Here is a 23,646-nt window from a genome sequence, read left to right as displayed (position 1 = left end):
GGGTGGGGGAGGATGCTATACAGGGGCTAATAATGAATTGGGGGTGGGGAGGATGCTATACAGTGACTAATAATGAATTGGGGGTGGAGGAGGATGCTTTACAGGGACTAATAACGAATTGGAGGTGGGAGAGGATGCTATACAGGGGCTAATAATGAATTGGGGTGGGGGAGGATGCTATACAGGGACTAATAATGAATTGGGGGTGGGGGAGGATACTATACAGGGACTAATAATGAATTGGGGTGGGGGAGGATGCTATACAGGGACTAATAATGAATTGGGGGTGGGGGAGGATACTATACAGAGACTAATAATTAATTGGGGGTGGGGGAGGATGCTACACAGAGACTAATAATGAATTGGGGTGGGGGAGGATGCTATACAGGGACTAATAATGAATTGGGGGTGGGGGAGTATGCTATACAGGGACTAATAATGAATTGGGGTGGGGGAGGATGCTATACAGGGACTAATAATGAACTGGGGGTGGGGAGGATGCTATACAGGGACTAATAATGAATTGGGGGTGGGGAGGATGCTATACAGGGACTAATAATGAATTGGGGGTGGGAGAGGATGCTATACAGGGACTAATAATGAATTGCGCTGGAGGAGGATGCTATACAGAGACTAATAATGAATTGGGGGTGGGGAGGATGTTATGCAGGGACAAATAATGAATTGGGGGAGGGGAGGATGCTATACAATGACTAATAATGAATTGGGGGTGGGGAGGATGCTATACAGGGACTAATAATGAATTGGGGGTGGGGAGGATGCTATACAGGGACTAATAATGAATTGGAGGTGGGGGAGGATGCTATACAGGGACTAACAATGAATTGGAGGTGGAGGAGGATGCTATACAGGGACTAATAATGAATTGGGGGTGGGGAGGATGCTATGCAGGGACTAATAATGAATTGGAGGTGGAGGAGGATGCTATACAGGGACTAATAATGAAATGGGGGTGGGAGAGAATGCTATACAGGGACTAATATTGAATTGAGGGTGGAGGAGGATGCTATACAGAGACTAATAATGAATTGGGGTGGGAGAGGATGCTATACAGGGACTAATAATGAATTAGGGGTGGGGAAGGATGCTATACAGGAGCTAATAATGAATTGGGGGTGGGGGAGGATACTATACATGGACTAATAATGAATTGGGGGTAGGGGGGATGCTATACAGGGACTAATAATGAATTGGGGGTGGGGGAGGATGCTATACAGGGACTAATAATGAATTGGGGTGGGGGAGGATGCTATACAGGGACTAATAATGAATTGGGGGTGGGGGAGGATGCTATACAGGGACTAATAATGAATTGGGGGTGGGGAGGATGCTATACAGGGACTAATAATGAATTTGGGGTGGGGAGGATGCTATACAGGGACTAATAATGAATTGAGGGTGGGAGAGGATGCTATACAGGGACTAATAATGAATTGGGCTGGAGGAGGATGCTATACAGAGACTAATAATGAATTGGGGGTGGGGAGGATGTTATGCAGGGACTAATAATGAATTGGGGGAGGGGAGGATGCTATACAGGGACTAATAATGAATTGGGGGTGGGGAGGATGCTATACAGGGACTAATAATGAATTGGAGGTGGAGGAGGATGCTATACAGGGACTAATAATTAATTGGGGGTGGGGAGGATGCTATACAGGGACTAATAATGAATTGGGGTGGGGGAGGATGCTATACAGGGACTAATAATGAATTGGGGGTGGGGGAGGATGCTATACAGGGACTAATAATGAATTGGGGTGGGGGAGGATGCTATACAGGGACTAATAATGAATTGGGGGTGGGGGAGTATGCTATACAGGGACTAATAATGAATTGGGGTGGGGGAGGATGCTATACAGGGACTAATAATGAACTGGGGGTGGGGAGGATGCTATACAGGGACTAATAATGAATTGGGGGTGGGGAGGATGCTATACAGGGACTAATAATGAATTGGGGGTGGGAGAGGATGCTATACAGGGACTAATAATGAATTGCGCTGGAGGAGGATGCTATACAGAGACTAATAATGAATTGGGGGTGGGGAGGATGTTATGCAGGGACAAATAATGAATTGGGGGAGGGGAGGATGCTATGCAATGACTAATAATGAATTGGGGGTGGGGAGGATGCTATACAGGGACTAATAATGAATTGGGGGTCGGGAGGATGCTATACAGGGACTAATAATGAATTGGAGGTGGGGGAGGATGCTATACAGGGACTAACAATGAATTGGAGGTGGAGGAGGATGCTATACAGGGACTAATAATGAATTGGGGGTGGGGAGGATGCTATACAGGGACTAATAATGAATTGGAGGTGGAGGAGGATGCTATACAGGGACTAATAATGAAATGGGGTGGGAGAGAATGCTATACAGGGACTAATATTGAATTGAGGGTGGAGGAGGATGCTATACAGAGACTAATAATGAATTGGGGGTGGGGAGGATGCTATACAGAGACTAATAATGAATTGGGGGAAGGAGGATGCTATACAGGGAATAATAATTAATTCAGGGAGGGGGAGGATGCTATACAGGGACTGATAATGATTTGGGAGTGGGGGAGGATGCTATACAGGTACTAATAATGAATCGGTGTGGGGGAGGATGCTATACAGGGACATTCATAACTGGCTTAGTGATCGGACCCAAAGAGTGGTCGTAAATGGCTGCACATCCAGTTGGAAGAATGTCTCAGGTGTGGTACCACAGGGCTCTGTCCTGGGCTCTGTATTGTTCAACATCTTTATCAACGATTTAGATGAAGGAATTGAGGGTAAACTTATTAAATTTGCTGATGACACAAAGCTAGGAGGGATAGCTAATACTAGAGAAGAGAGAGAGGATTCAAAAAGATATAAATAAACTGGAGCAGAGGGCAGCAACTAACAGAATGGTTTTTAACAGGGAAAAATGCAAAGTACTTCATCTGGGCAATAAAAATGAAAAAAGCATATACAGAATGGGAGGAATAGGGCTAAGCAACAGCACATGTGAAAAAGTCGGGTATACTAATAGATCACAGACTGAATATGCGTCAACAGTATGATGCAGTAGCAAAAAAGGCAAATGCAATTCTAGGATGTATAAACAGAAGCATACAGTCTAGATCACATGAAGTCATTATTTCCCTCTACTCCTCTTTGGTCAGACCTCATCTGGAATATTGTGTCCAGTTTTGGGCACCACATTTTAAAAAAGACATCAACAAACTGGAGCAAGTTCAGAAAAGAGCGACCAGAATGGTAACCGGTCTGTAAACCTTGTCTTATGAGGAAAGGTTGCTGGATTTGGGAATGTTTAGTTTGCAAAAGAGAAGACTGAGAGGAGACTTAATAGCTGTCTACAAATATCTAAAGGGCTGTCACATTGTAGAAGGATCAACTTTATTCTCATTTGCACAAGGAAAGACTAGAAGCAATGGGATGAAACTGAATGGGAGGAGACACAGATTAGATATTAGAAAAAAAATTTTGACAGAGTGATCAATGAGTGGAACAGGCTGCCACGAGAGGTGGTGAGTTCTCCTTCAATGGAAGTCTTCAAACAGAGGCTGGACAGACATCTGTCTGGGATGATTTAGCAAATCCTGCTTTGAGCAGGGGGTTGGACCAGATGGCCCAGGAGGTCCCTTCCTACTCTACGATTCTATGATTTTGATTCTACATTTCTTCATGAAGGGGATCATGATGGGGCATTTGGCACGTGCTGGCACTTCGTCATAAATCATTGGGTTTTAGGTTGCAGTTTGAGCGCTCGGTCTCAGAAAGGTTTGCCATCACTGCCATAACCACATAATAGCATAAAAGAGAGGCTAAATACCGCCATACATAATAGTGACTGAATACCGCCATACCATCACCACATAAAACCAAATGGTGACTGATTTCTGCCATATTATCAGCACACAATATCACCAAGTAATGATTGTAATACCACCATACCACATCCATACAATAACAGAACATTCTTACATGACCATATAGAGTAATCTCCAGGGAAGCCGCTGACTAGATAGTAATCCTGTAACTCTTTCTCCTCATTTCTTTGCTTTTGATCTTAGGGAAGTAAAATGTCACAAATAATTCTCAGCCTGACACATGTAACATACGGCTCCAATACAGCTGCATACAAATACTCTCTATAACTGCATTAACCCTTTCTCTTCTACTATTAACCACCTATTCAGTCTCATGGGAGCCTGTCAAAAATTGCCATGCTGACTGTATTACAAGCCATCATGGCGGGGTATTGGGAAAAGTTTTCAACTAGCAATAATCACGCCTCGGATAAACCTCATGGGCTATGATACTGCCACTGCGCAAAGCTGGAGCCCATCTATGAGGAGCCGCGGCCTCCGGATCTGGGGCTCTATCTACATTGCAGGGAGACGACGTCATCAGAGGGTTGTGGGAGCAAAGGATTCTGGGAGTGGATATGCTAATACCCCCCTCCCCTGTGTAGGGTCAGTAGCAGGCAGGGCGGCCGGAGACCATTGTCCCGATGTTGTCGCTGTGTGGGCCGCACGGTGTCATTATTCGCGCCGAGCTGTCGTTGCCGTTAGCGCTGACATTTTACTTTCAGTCGTTTTTTTTATTGCGATGCGGAAACCAAAAAATAATTTGCAATTTTATTATTTGTTGTTGTTTCTTTACATTTCACACTATATAGGGTTAAATAATTGTATATTTCGATATTATTATTCGATATTTCAGTTGTACGTTATCCTTTTGTTATTGTGGAGCTGGCAGTGACTGTAGCGGGGCGTGCATATAGATTTCATCGGTGGGGTCTGTACCGTCCGCTCACGGCGAGTTCCCCAGTGACCGATCCGGCAGTGGAGGCGGCCGCGGCCTCGCTCACTAGAGATGTCGCCTCAATCTTTAAGGCCAAGTTCACACTGGGCTTTTTTTGCTGCTTTTTCCAGTCCCAGCGAAGCCCACGAGCGGCCAGACGTCTCCTGCACACATTGCTTTATCGTGTCCTCAGCGGTTTCAGGATTTTTGCACACACAGCGTCACTTCTTTCAGCATTTCTCATGTTTTGCCGCTTTTTTTTTTTAACCAAAATCTGTTTCCAATACTAAACCTTATCAACATGTGCACGAGAGACAGAAATGTCAAAACCGCATCACAGAAAACTAGGGAAAAGATAATTTTTTTTTTTTCTGCAGCTTTGTTCCTCCCAATAGATCAGGTTTGTCTGCAGAAATAAAAAAAAAAAAATGAAAAAAAATACTTAGTGTAAACTTAGCCTGATTGCAGGCAGTGTAGTTCTATGCTCCTGACGCTTGGTGGCAGCAGTGAGTCCTGTGTGATCTCTAAGTGTTTTCCCTGACGAGCCTCTACTACAGGATGTCTCCTCTCACTGCAGTACAAACATGGCGACCACAGAGAACCAGGAGAAAGCCCAAAGTATGAATGGAGATCAGCCGCAGTGCACTATGGGGCATAATACAAGGAGTACAAACATGACATATAGAAAACATCATGAGAACACAAACATGGCTTCCACCTCCATCTGCTTTTTACCACCTATTCAGTCTCCTGGGAGACTGTCAAAAATTGCCATGCTGACTATATTTCAAGTCATCATGGCGGGGTATTGGGAAAAGTTTTCAATTAGCAATAATCACGCCTCGGATAAACCTCATTGGCTATGATACTGCCACTGCGCAAAGCTAACAACCAAGTCTGAGGAGCCGCGGCCTCACTGCCAGCACACCCCTGACAGCTCATGGAGAGCTGCGTCCACGCTGTACTGATGTGAAGCAGACAGGACCCTGGGAGTGTCCACATGCTAACGACATCGCTTCTTATCGCCTTCCCCTTCCTATCGTCTCACCAACCAATCACAGCGGCCAACTCGCTCTGTTGGCGTAACACAGATCGTATGCAAATGAGGCAATATAGAAAATATAACAACGCTGAGCCTGTTCAGAACACAGGAACTCAGCGGTGCACGCGCGGTGTATGGTCACCGGAGTAGTTAAAAAACGGCACTCACTCCGCCAGGACCTACCGTAAACTCTCGTGGAAAACTGCGCTACAGCAGCGCGGTGTGAGACTTGCCGCAAGGTAACACCGCAGTAACGCAAGTGCGATGTTACATGCTAGCAGGTGCAGTAGTGGAGCAATGGCGCGCTGACTACTGGCTATAACTCATTCCCTCACACAACCGTAATATCCAAGGAAGGGGGCTTCAAATGAGTCATTCACCAGTCCATGCATCCATCCACATACACACAGCAGCAAGTATGACTATACTAGCACATGGCGGTACAGCCAAGCACACTTTTTATAGCAAACGGGACCTTCCAGATCTCTGAGCTGAGCCAATGGAATCTGGAGCAGGACCTGAGCACCTGACTCCTGAGCTCCAATGGCCGATTGTCCCACGAGCATGCTCAGAGGAAGGGACGAAGGACTTAGCCTCCGGAGAGAGTTGCTGTAAAGCAATCTCCTCTGCAATCTCCTTTACATTAGACAAAGAGCAGGAGATTGCAGCATGGGAGGGTCTAGATTCCTCCCTAGTAATGGCCGAAATCTGACTCCTATCATTACCTCCCCTCCTAGGGGACTCTCCCTCCCTGAACCTTCCGAACCACCAGCCTGTGCCCGACATTAAGCCGACATTGGCACAGGTCCCAGACTTGTCCAAGGGCGAGCCTGATGTCCTGGTTGGTGACATAGAAAACCGGGACACACGGAAGGTATCAGCGGGGGCAAGATCGCCAGGTCTCAAAAGGGACACCCGGGAGATGATGGGAGCGGGAGTTTCAGGGGAACGGCGCCGTGTGTCAGCGACCGTCGCCACTCTCCATCTGGGAAGACTATCCCGAGCACATAAGTTGCATGCCCGAATAAACTTTTTAACGTCCCGAGCCCTGTGCGGCCACCAATACAATCCGGCCAGCGACTTCGTGGTCTGCATATAGCCACGATGGCCGTCAGCATTGGACGCGTGTGCCCACGCGAGAATCTTAGGCCGCAAGCGAGGAGGAACAAAAGTCTCACCGACCAACTCACAATTTGACCATTGCGGGGCGCTATCTTCCTGAGAAGTAGCGTGTAGACGGTGACAACCGCACATGGACTCTTGAGCTGGACGTCTCTCAAAATTGGCGTGAGACACCTCCATGAGCTCTGGGGGTAGAACCTCTGGCTCGGGCAGCTCCAGAGGCTCAAAAAAGTTGGGAGCCGCAGTACCTCTCCGTTTGGAGTGAGCACGCTCCATACCGCACTCTGAAAAACGGAGGTCAATACGGGAGGAGATGGATATTAACTCCTCCAGAGTGGTAGGGATCTCTCTAGAAGAGAGAGCATCCTTGACGTGCTCCGCTAAACCTCTCCAAGAAACCAGAATCAGTGCCTTGTCGGACCACTCCAGCTCGGACACCAGTGTCCGAAAACGGACGGCATACTGGCTAACCGAGAGGGATCAAGGCAAGCAACTGTAGAGAGGTGTCGTGTGTGACCCGTGGACCGAGAAAAACTTGCTTGATGGCTGTTAGCAAGTGGGCAGCGGTCCGAATATCAGGATCACCACGCTCCCATAAAGGCGAAGCCCATTCCAGCACCTTGCCCGACAGTAGGGAAATAATAAAGGCCACCTTGGCCCGCTCTGTAGGGAATTGCGCAGCCAGCAGCTCCAGGTGGATTGAGCACTGGCTGATGAAACCCCTGCAGGAGGCGCCATCACCAGAATATTTATCAGGCAACGGGAGGCGGGTAACTGTCGGCGCAAGGGTGGACATGGACATACACCCTACCGCATCTGTGAGTGCCTGTACAGCAGCATCAGTGGCCTGCGAAGCTGCGAGAGCCCTCTCAAGAGTAGCCAAGCGACCCTCGAGCTGCCGCACACACTGTAGGAGTTGCTGCTGTTCTGCCATCACTAGTCAGACCCTGGCGTGTTGTGAGTTCATTTTCCCCTTCACTACTGAGGCCCGAGGAACTCCCTCTTCTGGTGAAGAAAGGTAGTGAGCCTGATTGTCAGACACCTGGGGCTGATGATGATGACTGGCTGAGTGGAGTTAATGACTGGATATAAGGCTGCCGACGCCCTTCTGGCCTGCGGGTGATTTCTCTGTGGACTTCTAGGAAACCAGTCTGATTCCTGCTCATCTAAAGCTAAGATTTCTGCTTTGCCTTTTTGCATTAGTGTTTTGTTTTCCTTGCTTTTCTGGATTCTGCCATTCCCTGCTGGGGTTAGTTGAATCTCCTTTTGCCTGTTGCTCTGTCTTCAGAATATTCCTGAGTACTGACATAGCTTTTTTGAAGCCTAGCGTCTTCAGGGCCTTTTTTACTGTCAGTTTGTTGGCTCTTATTTTCATAGGGTTTTTCACAGATTGCAGACAGCAGCCTTCCTGTCCTTTCCTATCTAAGCTAGTGTGGGCCCCATCTTTGCTCAGTCTATCTTTCTGTCTGTGTTTTGTTCTTTCTTCTTGCTTCACCGTCATTATATGTGGGGGGCTGCCTTTTACTTTGGAGTCTGCTCTGGGGCTGTTTAGATTTCCCTTTCTGTCTTTAGGCTATGTAGTCCTCTGGCTGTGATCGAGGGGCCTAGGGCATCGTAGGAGCCCCCCACGGCTACTGCTAGTTGTGTTGATAGGTTCAGGGGTCTGCAATCCGATAGCTGCCAACTTATCTGGTTTTATGGACTTAGCTAGCATTTCTATTTTTGCCTCCTACGGTGACTCAATCATAACACTGGCGCTAGTATAATGCTAGGAGTGGCGGAAGACACTAAATAAAAAATATGAATAAAGTGCCTTCGCCACTCGGGGTCCACCGTGCGGAGGATGGAGAAACCGCAGCTAAGTGACGCAGAGCAATCTGGCGGTAATGTGCACGGGGTTTGGATAGCACCCAGGTGCACAAAGGAATCTCTGTTAAACACACAGAGCCAATAAAGAAAATATAACAACGCTGAGCATGTTCAGAACACAGGAACTCAGCGGTGCACGAGCGGTGAATGGTCACCGGAGTAGTTAAAAAACAGCACTCACTCTGCCAGGACCTACCGTAAACTCTCGTGGAAAACTGCGCTGCAACTGCAGACGCAAACAATAGCTGCAACAGCAGCGCGGCGTAAGACTTGCCGCAAGGTAACACCGCAGTAACGCAAGCGCGAAGTTAGCAGGTGCAATAGTGGAGCAATGGTGCGCTGGCGCTGACTACTGGCTATAACTCATTCCCTTACACAACCGTAATATCCAAGGAAGGGGCTTCAAATGAGTCATTCACCAGTCCATGCATCCATCCACATACACACAGCAGCAAGTACGACTATACTAGCACATGGCAGAACAGCCATGCACACTTTTTATAGCAAACGGGACCTTCCGGAACTCTCCAGAGCCCTGAGCAGAACCAATGGAATCTGGAGCAGGACCTGAGCACCTGACTCCTGAGCTCCAATGGCCGATTGTCCCATGAGCATGCTCAGAAGAAGGGACGAAGGACTTAAGCTGGAGTCACACATAGCGACTTACCAGCGATCCCGGCAACGATATCAACGTGTCAGGATCGCTGGTAAGTCGCTATGTGATCGCTGCTGAGCTGTCAAACAGACAGCTTCACCAGCGATCAGCACAGCGATGCCATTGATTCATGTAAAAAAATAGAATTAAAATAAAAAATATTGTTATTCTCACCTTCCGCCGTCCCGCGCAGCATTCCCGCCTCTCTCCACGCTCCCGGTCCCAGTAATCCTTTGCGAGAATGACCACGAGATGTCACGGTCTCGCAGTCAATCGTGCAAAGGATCACTGGGACCGGGAGTGTGGAGAGAGGTGGGAATGCTGCGCAGGACGTCGGAAGGTGAGAATAACAATATTTTTTATTTTTTGTATTATTTTTTTACAGCTGATCGCTGGTCTCCCGCCTGTCACACGCAGCGATGAGTGCTGGCCAGCGGGAGACCAGCGACGAAAAATGGGTCCAGAGGGTTCTTGAAGTGATCAGCGATACCGGCAGGGGGGCCGCTCGCTGATCGTTGTCACACACAGCAAGCAAAGAACAGGAGACTGCAGCATGTGAGGGTCTAGATTACAGCCTAGTAATGGCCGAAATCTGACAACTAACACTAATAATGAATTGGGGGTGGGGGAGGATGCTATACAGGGACTAATAATGAATTGGGGTGGGGGAGGATGCTATACAGGGACTAATAATGAATTGGGGTGGGGGAGGATGCCATACAGGGACTAATAATGAATTGGGGGTGGGGGATAATGCTATACAGGGACTATTAATGAATTGGGGGTGGGGGAGGATGCTATACAGGGACTAATAATGAATTGGGGGTGGGGGAGGATGCTATACAGGGACTAATCATGAATTGGGGGTGGGGGAGGATGCTATACAGGGACTATTAATGAATTGGGGGAGGGGGAGGATGCTATACATGGACTAATAACGAATTGGGGGTGGGGGAGGATGCTATACAGGGATAATGAATTGGGGGTGGGGAGGATGCTATACAGGGACTAATAATGAATTGGGGGTGGAGGAGGATGCTATACAGTGACTAGTAACGAATTGGAGGTGGGAGAGGATGCTATACAGGGACTAATAATAAATTGGGGGTGGGGGAGGATGCTATACAGGGACTAATAATTAATTGGGGGTGGGGAGGATGCTATACAGGGACTAATAATGAATTGGGGGTGGAGGAGGATGCTATAAAGAGACTAATAATGAATTGGGGTGGGGGGATGCTATACAGGGACTAATAACGAATTGGAGGTGGGAGAGGATGCTATACAGGGACTAATAATGAATTGGGGGTGGCGGAGAATGCTATACAGGGACTAATAATGAATTGGGGGTGGGGGAGGATGCTATACAGGGACTAATAATGAATTGGGGGTGGGGGAGGATACTATACAGGGACTAATAATTAATTGGGGGTGGGGGAGGATGCTACACAGATACTAATAATGAATTGGGGTGGGGGAGGATGCTATACAGGGACTAATAATGAATTGGGGGTGGGGGAGGATGCTATACAGGGACTAATAATGAATTGGGGTGGGGGAGGATGCTATACAGGGACTAATAATGAATTGGGGGTGGGGGAGGATGCTATACAGGGACTAATAATGAATTGGGGGTGGGGAGGATGCTATACAGGGACTAAGAAAGAATTGGGGGTGGAGGAGGATGCTATACAGGGACTAATAACGAATTGGGGGTGGGAGAGGATGCTATACAGGGACTAATAATGAATTGGGGATGGGGAGGATGCTATACAGGGATTAATAATGAATTGGGGGTGGGGCAGGATGCTATAAAGGGACTAATAATGAATTGGGGTGGGGGAGGATGCTATACAGGGATTAATAATGAATTGGGGGTGGGGGAGGATGCTATACAGGGGCTAATAATGAATTGGGGGTGGGGAGGATGCTATACAGGGACTAATAATGAATTGGGGTGGAGGAGGATGCTTTACAGGGACTAATAACGAATTGGAGGTGGGAGAGGATGCTATACAGGGGCTAATAATGAATTGGGGTGGGGGAGGATGCTATACAGGGACTAATAATGAATTGGGGGTGGGGGAGGATACTATACAGGGACTAATAATGAATTGGGGTGGGGGAGGATGCTATACAGGGACTAATAATGAATTGGGGGTGGGGGAGGATACTATACAGAGACTAATAATTAATTGGGGGTGGGGGAGGATGCTACACAGAGACTAATAATGAATTGGGGTGGGGGAGGATGCTATACAGGGACTAATAATGAATTGGGGGTGGGGGAGGATGCTATACAGGGACTAATAATGAATTGGGGGTGGGGGAGGATGCTATACAGGGACTAATAATGAATTGGGGGTGGGGGAGGATGCTATACAGGGACTAATAATGAATTGGGGGTGGGGGAGGATGCTATACAGAGACTAATAATGAATTGGGGTGGGGGAGGATGCTATACAGGGACTAATAATGAATTGGGGGTGGGGGAGGATGCTATACAGGGAATAATAATGAATTGGGGGTGGGGGAGGATGCTATACAGGGAGTAATAATGAATTGGGGGAGGATACTATACAGGGACTAATAACGAATTGGGGTGGGGGAGGATGCTATACAGGGACTAATAATGAATTGGTGGTGGGGGAGGATGCTATACAGGGACTGATAATGAATTGGGGGTGGGGGAGATTGCTATACAGGGACTAATAATGAATTGGGGGTGGGGGAGGATGCTATACAGGGACTAATAATAAATTGGGGGTGGGAGAGGATGCTATACAGGGACTAATAATGAATTTGGGGTGGGAGAGGATGCTATACAGGAGCTAATAATGAATTGGGGGTGGGGGAGGATACTATACAGGGACTAATAATGAATTGGGGGTAGGGCGATGCCATACAGGGACTAATAATGAATTGGGGGTGGGGGAGGATGCTATACAGGGACTAATAATGAATTGGAGGTGGGGGAGGATGCAATACAGGGACTAATAATGAATTGGGGGTGGGGAGGATGCTATACAGGGACTAATAATGAATTGGGGGTGGGGGAGGATGCTATACAGGGACTGATAATTAATTGGGGGTGGGGGAGGATGCTATACAGGGACTAATAATGAATTGGGGGTGGGGGAGGATGCTATACAGGGACTAATAATGAATTGGGGGTGGGAGAGGATGCTATACAGGTACTAATAATGAATTTGGGGTGGGGAAGGATGCTATACAGGAGCTAATAATGAATTGGGGGTGGGGGAGGATACTATACAGGGACTAATAATGAATTGGGGGTAGGGGGGATGCTATACAGGGACTAATAATGAATTGGGGGTGGGAGAGGATGCTATACAGGGACTAATAATGAATTGGGGTGGGGGAGGATGCTATACAGGGACTAATAATGAATTGGGGGTGGGGGAGGATGCTATACAGGGACTAATAATGAATTGGGGGTGGGGAGGATGCTATACAGGGACTAATAATGAATTGGGGGTGGGGAGGATGCTATACAGGGACTAATAATGAATTGGGGGTGGGAGAGGATGCTATACAGGGACTAATAATGAATTGGGCTGGAGGAGGATGCTATACAGAGACTAATAATGAATTGGGGGTGGGGAGGATGTTATGCAGGGACTAATAATGAATTGGGGGAGGGGAGGATGCTATACAGGAACTAATAATGAATTGGGGGTGGGGAGGATGCTATACAGGGACTAATAATGAATTGGAGGTGGAGGAGGATGCTATACAGGGACTAATAATTAATTGGGGGTGGGGAGGATGCTATACAGGGACTAATAATGAATTGGAGGTGGAGGAGGATGCTATACAGGGACTAATAATGAATTGGGGGTGGGAGAGGATGCTATACAGGGACTAATAATGAATTTGGGGTGGGGGAGGATGCTATACAGGAGCTAATAATGAATTGGGGGTGGGGGAGGATACTATACAGGGACTAATAATGAATTGGGGGTAGGGGGATGCTATACAGGGACTAATAATGAATTGGGGGTGGGGGAGGATGCTATACAGGGACTAATAATGAATTGGGGGTGGGGGAGGATGCAATACAGGGACTAATAATGAATTGGGGTGGGGGAGGATGCTATACAGGGACTAATAATGAATTGGGGTGGGGGAGGATGCTATACAGGGACTAATAATGAATTGGGGGTGGGGGAGGATGCTATACAGGGACTGGTAATTAATTGGGGGTGGGGGAGGATGCTATACAGGGACTAATAATGAATTGGGGGTGGGGGAGGATGCTATACAGGGACTAATAATGAATTGGGGGTGGGAGAGGATGCTATACAGGGACTAATAATGAATTTGGGGTGGGGAAGGATGCTATACAGGAGCTAATAATGAATTGGGGGTTGGGCGAGGATACCATACAGGGACTAATAATGAATTGGGGGTAGGGGGATGCTATACAGGGACTAATAATGAATTGGGGGTGGGGGAGGATGCTATACAGGGAATAATAATGAATTGGGGTGGTGGAGGATGCTATACAGGGACTAATAATGAATTGGGGGTGGGGGAGGATGCTATACAGGGACTAATAATGAATTGGGGGTGGGGAGGATGCTATACAGGGACTAATAATGAATTGGGGGTGGGGAGGATGCTATACAGGGACTTATAATGAATTGGGGGTGGGAGAGGATGCTATACAGGGACTAATAATGAATTGGGCTGGAGGAGGATGCTATACAGAGACTAATAATGAATTGGGGGTGGGGAGGATGTTTTGCAGGGACTAATAATGAATTGGGGGAGGGGAGGATGCTATACAGGGACTAATAATGAATTGGGGGTGGGGAGGATGCTATACAGGGACTAATAATGAATTGGAGGTGGAGGAGGATGCTATACAGGGACTAATAATTAATTGGGGGTGGGGAGGATGCTATACAGGGACTAATAATGAATTGGAGGTGGAGGAGGATGCTATACAGGGACTAATAATGAATTGGGGGTGGGAGAGGATGCTATACAGGGACTAATAATGAATTTGGGGTGGGGGAGGATGCTATACAGGAGATAATAATGAATTGGGGGTGAGGGAGGATACTATACAGGGACTAATAATGAATTGGGGGTAGGGGGATGCTGTACAGGGACTAATAATGAATTGGGGGAAGGAGGATGCTATACAGGGACTAATAGTGAATTGGGGGAAGGAGGATGCTATACAGGGAATAATAATGAATTCAGGGAGGGGGAGGATGCTATACAGGGACTGATAATGATTTGCGAGTGGGGGAGGATGCTATACAGGTACTAATAATGAATCGGTGTGGGGGAGGATGCTATACAGGGACATTCATAACTGGCTTAGTGATCGGACCCAAAGAGTGGTCGTAAATGGCTGCACATCCAGTTGGAAGAATGTCTCAGGTGTGGTACCACAGGGCTCTGTCCTGGGCTCTGTATTGTTCAACATCTTTATCAACGATTTAGATGAAGGAATTGAGGGTAAACTTATTAAATTTGCTGATGACACAAAGCTAGGAGGGATAGCTAATACTAGAGAAGAGAGAGAGGATTCAAAAAGATATAAATAAACTGGAGCAGAGGGCAGCAACTAACAGAATGGTTTTTAACAGGGAAAAATGCAAAGTACTTCATCTGGGCAATAAAAATGAAAAAAGCATATACAGAATGGGAGGAATAGGGCTAAGCAACAGCACATGTGAAAAAGTCGGGTATACTAATAGATCACAGACTGAATATGCGTCAACAGTATGATGCAGTAGCAAAAAAGGCAAATGCAATTCTAGGATGTATAAACAGAAGCATACAGTCTAGATCACATGAAGTCATTATTTCCCTCTACTCCTCTTTGGTCAGACCTCATCTGGAATATTGTGTCCAGTTTTGGGCACCACATTTTAAAAAAGACATCAACAAACTGGAGCAAGTTCAGAAAAGAGCGACCAGAATGGTAACCGGTCTGTAAACCTTGTCTTATGAGGAAAGGTTGCAGGATTTGGGAATGTTTAGTTTGCAAAAGAGAAGACTGAGAGGAGACTTAATAGCTGTCTACAAATATCTAAAGGGCTGTCACATTGTAGAAGGATCAACTTTATTCTCATTTGCACAAGGAAAGACTAGAAGCAATGGGATGAAACTGAATGGGAGGAGACACATATTAGATATTAGAAAAAAAATTTTGACAGAGTGATCAATGAGTGGAACAGGCTGCCACGAGAGGTGGTGAGTTCTCCTTCAATGGAAGTCTTCAAACAGAGGCTGGACAGACATCTGTCTGGGATGATTTAGCAAATCCTGCTTTGAGCAGGGGGTTGGACCAGATGGCCCAGGAGGTCCCTTCCTACTCTACGATTCTATGATTTTGATTCTACATTTCTTCATGAAGGGGATCATGATGGGGCATTTGGCACGTGCTGGCACTTCGTCATAAATCATTGGGTTTTAGGTTGCAGTTTGAGCGCTCGGTCTCAGAAAGGTTTGCCATCACTGCCATAACCACATAATAGCATAAAAGAGAGGCTAAATACCGCCATACATAATAGTGACTGAATACCGCCATACCATCACCACATAAAACCAAATGGCGACTGATTACTGCCATATTATCAGCACACAATATCACCAAGTAATGATTGTAATACCACCATACCACATCCATACAATAACAGAACATTCTTACATGACCATATAGAGTAATCTCCAGGGAAGCCGCTGACTAGTTAGTAATCCTGTAACTCTTTCTCCTCATTTCTTTGCTTTTGATCTTAGGGAAGTAAAATGTCACAAATAATTCTCAGCCTGACACATGTAACATACGGCTCCAATACAGCTGCATACAAATACTCTCTATAACTGCATTAACCCTTTCTCTTCTACTATTAACCACCTATTCAGTCTCATGGGAGCCTGTCAAAAATTGCCATGCTGACTATATTACAAGCCATCATGGCGGGGTATTGGGAAAAGTTTTCAACTAGCAATAATCACGCCTCGGACAAACCTCATGGGCTATGATACTGCCACTGCGCAAAGCTGGAGCCCATCTATGAGGAGCCGCGGCCTCCGGATCTGGGGCTCTATCTACATTGCAGGGAGACGACGTCATCAGGGGGTTGTGGGAGCAAAGGATTCTGGGAGTGGATATGCTAATACCCCCCTCCCCTGTGTAGGGTCAGTAGCAGGCAGGGCGGCCGGAGACCATTGTCCCGATGTTGTCGCTGTGTGGGCCGCACGGTGTCATTATTCGCGCCGAGCTGTCGTTGCCGTTAGCGCTGACATTTTACTTTCAGTCGTTTTTTTTATTGCGATGCGGAAACCAAAAAATAATTTGCAATTTTATTATTTGTTGTTGTTTCTTTACATTTCACACTATATAGGGTTAAATAATTGTATATTTCGATATTATTATTCGATATTTCAGTTGTACGTTATCCTTTTGTTATTGTGGAGCTGGCAGTGACTGTAGCGGGGCGTGCATATAGATTTCATCGGTGGGGTCTGTACCGTCCGCTCACGGCGAGTTCCCCAGTGACCGATCCGGCAGTGGAGGCGGCCGCGGCCTCGCTCACTAGAGATGTCGCCTCAATCTTTAAGGCCAAGTTCACACTGGGCTTTTTTTGCTGCTTTTTCCAGTCCCAGCGAAGCCCACGAGCGGCCAGACGTCTCCTGCACACATTGCTTTATCGTGTCCTCAGCGGTTTCAGGATTTTTGCACACACAGCGTCACTTCTTTCAGCATTTCTCATGTTTTGCCACTTTTTTTTTTTAACCAAAATCTGTTTCCAATACTAAACTTTATCAACATGTGCACGAGAGACAGAAATGTCAAAACCGCATCACAGAAAACTAGGGAAAAGATAATTTTTTTTTTTCTGCAGCTTTGTTCCTCCCAATAGATCAGGTTTGTCTGCAGAAATAAAAAAAAAAAATGAAAAAAAATACTTAGTGTAAACTTAGCCTGATTGCAGGCAGTGTAGTTCTATGCTCCTGACGCTTGGTGGCAGCAGTGAGTCCTGTGTGATCTCTAAGTGTTTTCCCTGACGAGCCTCTACTACAGGATGTCTCCTCTCACTGCAGTACAAACATGGCGAGCACAGAGAACCAGGAGAAAGCCCAAAGTATGAATGGAGATCAGCCGCAGTGCACTATGGGGCATAATACAAGGAGTACAAACACGACATATAGAAAACATCATGAGAACACAAACATGGTTTCCACCTCCATCTGCTTTTTACCACCTATTCAGTCTCCTGGGAGACTGTCAAAAATTGCCATGCTGACTATATTTCAAGTCATCATGGCGGGGTATTGGGAAAAGTTTTCAATTAGCAATAATCACGCCTCGGATAAACCTCATTGGCTATGATACTGCCACTACGCAAAGCTAACAACCAAGTCTGAGGAGCCGCGGCCTCACTGCCAGCACACCCCTGACAGCTCATGGAGAGCTGCGTCCACGCTGTACTGATGTGAAGCAGACAGGACCCTGGGAGTGTCCACATGCTAACGACATCGCTTCTTATAGCCTTCCCCTTCCTATCGTCTCACCAACCAATCACAGCGACCAACTCGCTCTGTTGGCGTAACACAGATCGTATGCAAATGAGGCAATATAGAAAATATAACAACGCTGAGCCTGTTCAGAACACAGGAACTCAGCGATGCACGCGCGGTGTATGGTCACCGGAGTAGTTAAAAAACGGCACTCACTCCGCCAGGACCTACCGTAAACTCTCGTGGAAAACTGCGCTACAGCAGCGCGGTGTGAGACTTGCCGCAAGGTAACACCGCAGTAACGCAAGTGCGATGTTACATGCTAGCAGGTGCAGTAGTGGAGCAATGGCGCGCTGACTACTGGCTATAACTCATTCCCTCACACAACCGTAATATCCAAGGAAGGGGGCTTCAAATGAGTCATTCACCAGTCCATGCATCCATCCACATACACACAGCAGCAAGTATGACTATACTAGCACATGGCGGTACAGCCAAGCACACTTTTTATAGCAAACGGGACCTTCCAGATCTCTGAGCTGAGCCAATGGAATCTGGAGCAGGACCTGAGCACCTGACTCCTGAGCTCCAATGGCCGATTGTCCCACGAGCATGCTCAGAGGAAGGGACGAAGGACTTAGCCTCCGGAGAGAGTTGCTGTAAAGCAATCTCCTCTGCAATCTCCTTTACATTAGACAAAGAGCAGGAGATTGCAGCATGGGAGGGTCTAGATTCCTCCCTAGTAATGGCCGAAATCTGACTCCTATCATTACCTCCCCTCCTAGGGGACTCTCCCTCCCTGAACCTTCCGAACCACCAGCCTGTGCCCGACATTAAGCCGACATTGGCACAGGTCCCAGACTTGTCCAAGGGCGAGCCTGATGTCCTGGTTGGTGACATAGAAAACCGGGACACACGGAAGGTATCAGCGGGGGCAAGATCGCCAGGTCTCAAAAGGGACACCCGGGAGATGATGGGAGCGGGAGTTTCAGGGGAACGGCGCCGTGTGTCAGCGACCGTCGCCACTCTCCATCTGGGAAGACTATCCCGAGCACATAAGTTGCATGCCCGAATAAACTTTTTAACGTCCCGAGCCCTGTGCGGCCACCAATACAATCCGGCCAGCGACTTCGTGGTCTGCATATAGCCACGATGGCCGTCAGCATTGGACGCGTGTGCCCACGCGAGAATCTTAGGCCGCAAGCGAGGAGGAACAAAAGTCTCACCGACCAACTCACAATTTGACCATTGCGGGGCGCTATCTTCCTGAGAAGTAGCGTGTAGACGGTGACAACCGCACATGGACTCTTGAGCTGGACGTCTCTCAAAATTGGTGTGAGACACCTCCATGAGCTCTGGGGGTAGAACCTCTGGCTCGGGCAGCTCCAGAGGCTCAAAAAAGTTGGGAGCCGCAGTACCTCTCCGTTTGGAGTGAGCACGCTCCATACCGCACTCTGAAAAACGGAGGTCAATACGGGAGGAGATGGATATTAACTCCTCCAGAGTGGTAGGGATCTCTCTAGAAGAGAGAGCATCCTTGACGTGCTCCGCTAAACCTCTCCAAGAAACCAGAATCAGTGCCTTGTCGGACCACTCCAGCTCGGACACCAGTGTCCGAAAACGGACGGCATACTGGCTAACCGAGAGGGATCAAGGCAAGCAACTGTAGAGAGGTGTCGTGTGTGACCCGTGGACCGAGAAAAACTTGCTTGATGGCTGTTAGCAAGTGGGCAGCGGTCCGAATATCAGGATCACCACGCTCCCATAAAGGCGAAGCCCATTCCAGCACCTTGCCCGACAGTAGGGAAATAATAAAGGCCACCTTGGCCCGCTCTGTAGGGAATTGCGCAGCCAGCAGCTCCAGGTGGATTGAGCACTGGCTGATGAAACCCCTGCAGGAGGCGCCATCACCAGAATATTTATTATCAGGCAACGGGAGGCGGGTAACTGTCGGCGCAAGGGTGGACATGGACATACACCCTACCGCATCTGTGAGTGCCTGTACAGCAGCATCAGTGGCCTGCGAAGCTGCGAGAGCCCTCTCAAGAGTAGCCAAGCGACCCTCGAGCTGCCGCACACACTGTAGGAGTTGCTGCTGTTCTGCCATCACTAGTCAGACCCTGGCGTGTTGTGAGTTCATTTTCCCCTTCACTACTGAGGCCCGAGGAACTCCCTCTTCTGGTGAAGAAAGGTAGTGAGCCTGATTGTCAGACACCTGGGGCTGATGATGATGACTGGCTGAGTGGAGTTAATGACTGGATATAAGGCTGCCGACGCCTTCTGGCCTGCGGGTGATTTCTCTGTGGACTTCTAGGAAACCAGTCTGATTCCTGCTCATCTAAAGCTAAGATTTCTGCTTTGCCTTTTTGCATTAGTGTTTTGTTTTCCTTGCTTTTCTGGATTCTGCCATTCCCTGCTGGGGTTAGTTGAATCTCCTTTTGCCAGTTGCTCTGTCTTCAGAATATTCCTGAGTACTGACATAGCTTTTTTGAAGCCTAGTGTCTTCAGGGCCTTTTTTACTGTCAGTTTGTTGGCTCTTATTTTCATAGGGTTTTTCACAGATTGCAGACAGCAGCCTTCCTGTCCTTTCCTATCTAAGCTAGTGTGGGCCCCATCTTTGCTCAGTCTATCTTTCTGTCTGTGTTTTGTTCTTTCTTCTTGCTTCACCGTCATTATATGTGGGGGGCTGCCTTTTACTTTGGAGTCTGCTCTGGGGCTGTTTAGATTTCCCTTTCTGTCTTTAGGCTATGTAGTCCTCTGGCTGTGATCGAGGGGCCTAGGGCATCGTAGGAGCCCCCCACGGCTACTGCTAGTTGTGTTGATAGGTTCAGGGGTCTGCAATCCGATAGCTGCCAACTTATCTGGTTTTATGGACTTAGCTAGCATTTCTATTTTTGCCTCCTACGGTGACTCAATCATAACACTGGCGCTAGTATAATGCTAGGAGTGGCGGAAGACACTAAATAAAAAATATGAATAAAGTGCCTTCGCCACTCGGGGTCCACCGTGCGGAGGATGGAGAAACCGCAGCTAAGTGACGCAGAGCAATCTGGCGGTAATGTGCACGGGGTTTGGATAGCACCCAGGTGCACAAAGGAATCTCTGTTAAACACACAGAGCCAATAAAGAAAATATAACAACGCTGAGCATGTTCAGAACACAGGAACTCAGCGGTGCACGAGCGGTGAATGGTCACCGGAGTAGTTAAAAAACAGCACTCACTCTGCCAGGACCTACCGTAAACTCTCGTGGAAAACTGCGCTGCAACTGCAGACGCAAACAATAGCTGCAACAGCAGCGCGGCGTAAGACTTGCCGCAAGGTAACACCGCAGTAACGCAAGCGCGAAGTTAGCAGGTGCAATAGTGGAGCAATGGTGCGCTGGCGCTGACTACTGGCTATAACTCATTCCCTCACACAACCGTAATATCCAAGGAAGGGGCTTCAAATGAGTCATTCACCAGTCCATGCATCCATCCACATACACACAGCAGCAAGTACGACTATACTAGCACATGGCAGAACAGCCATGCACACTTTTTATAGCAAACGGGACCTTCCGGAACTCTCCAGAGCCCTGAGCAGAACCAATGGAATCTGGAGCAGGACCTGAGCACCTGACTCCTGAGCTCCAATGGCCGATTGTCCCATGAGCATGCTCAGAAGAAGGGACGAAGGACTTAAGCTGGAGTCACACATAGCGACTTACCAGCGATCCCGGCAACGATATCAATGTGTCAGGATCGCTGGTAAGTCGCTATGTGATCGCTGCTGAGCTGTCAAACAGACAGCTTCACCAGCGATCAGCACAGCGATGCCATTGATTCATGTAAAAAAATAGAATTAAAATAAAAAATATTGTTATTCTCACCTTCCGCCGTCCCGCGCAGCATTCCTGCCTCTCTCCACGCTCCCGGTCCCAGTAATCCTTTGCGAGAATGACCACGAGATGTCACGGTCTCGCAGTCAATCGTGCAAAGGATCACTGGGACCGGGAGTGTGGAGAGAGGTGGGAATGCTGCGCAGGACGTCGGAAGGTGAGAATAACAATATTTTTTATTTTTTGTATTATTTTTTTACAGCTGATCGCTGGTCTCCCGCCTGTCACACGCAGCGATGAGTGCTGGCCAGCGGGAGACCAGCGACGAAAAATGGGTCCAGAGGGTTCTTGAAGTGATCAGCGATACCGGCAGGGGGGCCGCTCGCTGATCGTTGTCACACACAGCAAGCAAACAACAGGAGACTGCAGCATGTGAGGGTCTAGATTACAGCCTAGTAATGGCCGAAATCTGACAACTAACACTAATAATGAATTGGGGGTGGGGGAGGATGCTATACAGGGACTAATAATGAATTGGGGTGGGGGAGGATGCTATACAGGGACTAATAATGAATTGGGGTGGGGGAGGATGCCATACAGGGACTAATAATGAATTGGGGGTGGGGGAGAATGCTATACAGGGACTATTAATGAATTGGGGGTGGGGAGGATGCTATACAGGGACTAATAATGAATTGGGGGTGGGGGAGGATGCTATACAGGGACTAATCATGAATTGGGGGTGGGGGAGGATGCTATACAGGGACTAATAATGAATTGGGGGTGGGGGAGGATGCTATACAGGGACTATTAATGAATTGGGGGAGGGGGAGGATGCTATACAGGGACTAATAACGAATTGGGGGTGGGGGAGGATGCTATACAGGGATAATGAATTGGGGGTGGGGAGGATGCTATACAGGGACTAATAATGAATTGGGGGTGGAGGAGGATGCTATACAGTGACTAATTACGAATTGGAGGTGGGAGAGGATGCTATACAGGGACTAATAATAAATTGGGGGTGGGGGAGGATGCTATACAGGGACTAATAATTAATTGGGGGTGGGGAGGATGCTATACAGGGACTAATAATGAATTGGGGGTGGAGGAGGATGCTATAAAGAGACTAATAATGAATTGGGGTGGGGGGATGCTATACAGGGACTAATAACGAATTGGAGGTGGGAGAGGATGCTATACAGGGACTAATAATGAATTGGGGGTGGCGGAGGATGCTATACAGGGACTAATAATGAATTGGGGGTGGGGGAGGATGCTACACAGGGACTAATAATGAATTGGGGGTGGGGGAGGATACTATACAGGGACTAATAATTAATTGGGGGTGGGGGAGGATGCTACACAGATACTAATAATGAATTGGGGTGGGGGAGGATGCTATACAGGGACTAATAATGAATTGGGGGTGGGGGAGGATGCTATACAGGGACTAATAATGAATTGGGGTGGGGGAGGATGCTTTACAGGGACTAATAATGAATTGGGGGTGGGGGAGGATGCTATACAGGGACTAATAATGAATTGGGGGTGGGGAGGATGCTATACAGGGACTAAGAATGAATTGGGGGTGGAGGAGGATGCTATACAGGGACTAATAACGAATTGGGGGTGGGAGAGGATGCTATACAGGGACTAATAATGAATTGGGGATGGGGGAGGATGCTATACAGGGACTAATAATGAATTGGGGTGGGGGAGGATGCTATACAGGGATTAATAATGAATTGGGGGTGGGGGAGGATGCTATACAGGGGCTAATAATGAATTGGGGGTGGGGAGG

The 23,646-nt window shown here is 47.7% G+C and overlaps 4 non-coding genes across 4 annotated transcripts; all 4 read right to left on the bottom strand.

Annotated features, from left to right (window-relative positions):
- Nucleotides 1-4,220: 4,220 nt before the first annotated feature.
- Nucleotides 4,221-4,360, bottom strand: LOC141099350 (U4 spliceosomal RNA). Its single transcript, XR_012234483.1, has one exon. It is a non-coding gene; the product is annotated as a U4 spliceosomal RNA (small nuclear RNA).
- Nucleotides 4,361-5,573: 1,213 nt separating this feature from the next.
- Nucleotides 5,574-5,713, bottom strand: LOC141099364 (U4 spliceosomal RNA). The gene has a single exon (XR_012234495.1). It is a non-coding gene; the product is annotated as a U4 spliceosomal RNA (small nuclear RNA).
- Nucleotides 5,714-16,424: 10,711 nt separating this feature from the next.
- Nucleotides 16,425-16,564, bottom strand: LOC141099351 (U4 spliceosomal RNA). The gene has a single exon (XR_012234484.1). It is a non-coding gene; the product is annotated as a U4 spliceosomal RNA (small nuclear RNA).
- Nucleotides 16,565-17,775: 1,211 nt separating this feature from the next.
- Nucleotides 17,776-17,915, bottom strand: LOC141099342 (U4 spliceosomal RNA). Its single transcript, XR_012234475.1, has one exon. It is a non-coding gene; the product is annotated as a U4 spliceosomal RNA (small nuclear RNA).
- Between the last annotated feature and the right edge of the window lie 5,731 nt (nt 17,916-23,646).

This window comes from Dendrobates tinctorius, unplaced genomic scaffold (genome assembly GCF_039654945.1).
Source record: "Dendrobates tinctorius isolate UK_male_01 unplaced genomic scaffold, ASM3965494v1 ptg000099l, whole genome shotgun sequence".
Taxonomy (NCBI): domain Eukaryota; kingdom Metazoa; phylum Chordata; class Amphibia; order Anura; family Dendrobatidae; genus Dendrobates; species Dendrobates tinctorius.
The sequence above is the reverse complement of the archived record's forward strand: the minus strand, read 5'-3'. Positions and strand labels throughout refer to the sequence as shown.